This window comes from Sus scrofa, chromosome 1 (assembly GCF_054392235.1).
Source record: "Sus scrofa isolate SSC_HxYL_T2T_F1_AM1 chromosome 1, Sscrofa_HxYL_maternal_Yorkshire_Landrace_v2.0, whole genome shotgun sequence".
In the NCBI taxonomy this organism is placed as follows: domain Eukaryota; kingdom Metazoa; phylum Chordata; class Mammalia; order Artiodactyla; family Suidae; genus Sus; species Sus scrofa.
The window spans coordinates 198,120,445-198,122,635 of NC_139383.1; positions in this window are offsets into that span (position 1 = coordinate 198,120,445).

Here is a 2,191-nt window from a genome sequence, read left to right on the forward strand (position 1 = left end):
TACTGGTTTAGGATTAGGGCCCTAATTCAATGACTGATATTCTTATAAAAGGGAAATATGGACACAGAGATATACACAGAAGGAAAAGGTTGTGAAAACATAAGGAAGACGTCTGAAGAAGACCAAGTGATGACAGAGAAAAAGACCTGATGCACCTATAAGTCAAGGAAAACCAAGCCCTGCCAGCAACTACCAGAAGCTAGAAAGAGGCAAGAGGTATATTCTTCTAGAGACTTCAGAGAGAGCACCACCTTGCTGACACCTTAATCTCAAAACTCCTAGCCTCCACAACTATGAGTGGATACATTTCTATTTCTGTAAGGCACTCCGTTTGTGGTACTTTCTTACGGCATCCCTAGGAAACGAATACAGCTGGTAAGTAGTCAGGGAAAACAGGATGGATAATAATAATACTTTATAGTTTCAAAGTAACCTGTCAACCGATCCTCACAAACACTCTGAGAAGGAGCAGGACAGTTTATAGATAAGAAAATGGATGATACAGGAGTTCCCGCTGTGGCTCAGCGGAAAAAAATTTGACTATGATCCATGAGGATGCAGGTTTGATCCCTGGCCTCACTCAGTGGGTTAAGGATCCAGTGTTGCCGTGAATTGTGGTGTAGGTTGCAGACATGGCTTGGATCTGGAGCTACATAGGTCAGCAGCTACAGCTCCAATTGACCCCTAGCCTGAGAACCTCCATATGCTGCCAGTGTGGCCCTAAAATAGCAACAACAACAACAACAACAAAAAGAAAGAAAAAGAAAGAAAAAGAAAGAAAGAAAGAAAGAAAGAAAAGAAAAAGGATGAGTCAAAGCATTATAGTCTCTGTGTTCCCCTTTGTGGATCAGCAGTAAGAACCTGACTAGTATTCATGAGGACTAGGTTTGATCCCTGGCCTCACTCAGTGGGTTAAGGATCTGGCATTGCTGTGAGCTCCCACGTAGGTTGAATTAGTGGCTGGGATCCGGAATTGCTGTGGTTGGTGTAGAGTGGCAGCTGCAGCTCCAATTTCAGCCATAGCACGGGAACTTCCATGTGCTGAGGGTTTGGCCCTAAAAAGACGAAAGAGAAAGAGGAAGAAAAGAAAGAAAAAAATAGAGCTGTGGAATTTCTGTAGTAGCTCAGCAGACATGGCTTGGATCTGGAGCTACACAGGTCAGCAGCTACAGCTCCAATTGACCCCTAGCCTGAGAACCTCCATGTGACTAGTATCCATGAGGAGGCAGGCTAGATCCCTGGCCTTGCTCAGTGGGTTAAGGATCCGGCTGCAGGTGAGTTGTGGTGAAGGCAGGTAATTACAAATCCAATTAGACCCCTAGCCTGGGAACTTCATTGCTGCGGGTGCAGCCCTAAAAAGAAAGAAAGAAAGAGAAAGAGAGATCGACAAAGAGAGAGAGAAAGAAAAAAAAAAAAATAGAGCTGTGAAATGACAGGATGTAAACAATCCTATCAGGGAACTCTTATTTTGTTGTTCAGACTGGCACAGAAAGACAGTTTACTAACTTTTCTCGGGTTACACAGCTACTAGGTTTAGTGTAAAAAAAAGAACCCTTGGTTCATTGTTCCTTCCATTAAACCACCTTGATTGTTCCTCCACAGATTTGTAGATGCTACTTGAACTGCTTTCTTTCACATTAAAATTAATTTTCAGCAAAATGACTACCAAATAAAATTCTGTGTGTGTTATTCCTTAAGGCATCAGCAGTATAGTTTTTGAAATCAGAAAGACTAGGGGTCCAACCTTGGCTTTGCTATGGGAACATTCCTACGGTTCGAACAGGTAAAAAAGTAACACCTATTCTTGGCATTCCTTGCGAAGAATAAATGATAGGCAGAACACTTGGCCTTTACTCCAAGACTGCACGAAACGAAGCTTTTGGGTTGTATCGTCTCTCAGCTGCTGCGGCACTAAAAGGTCTAGAAAAGGTCCACAAGAACGATGGGAAAGACCTCGATCCCGGCGCTACTTGAGGGCGTGTCCGGAGGGAAGGACCCGGAGTTGGCTCCGCCCCATCCCGGGGCGCCCGACGCGCCTGATCGCCTTGGTCCTCTGCATCCCCCACCTCCGGATTAGCGGCCGCCCGCTCGCCTTCCTCCCTAGTCCGAAAACGGGGGCGCCTGAGAGTGTTGAGGACCGACGCGGAGTGAGGCACAGCCTGGGGCATCCCAGCCCGGCGCGCCGCGGCCA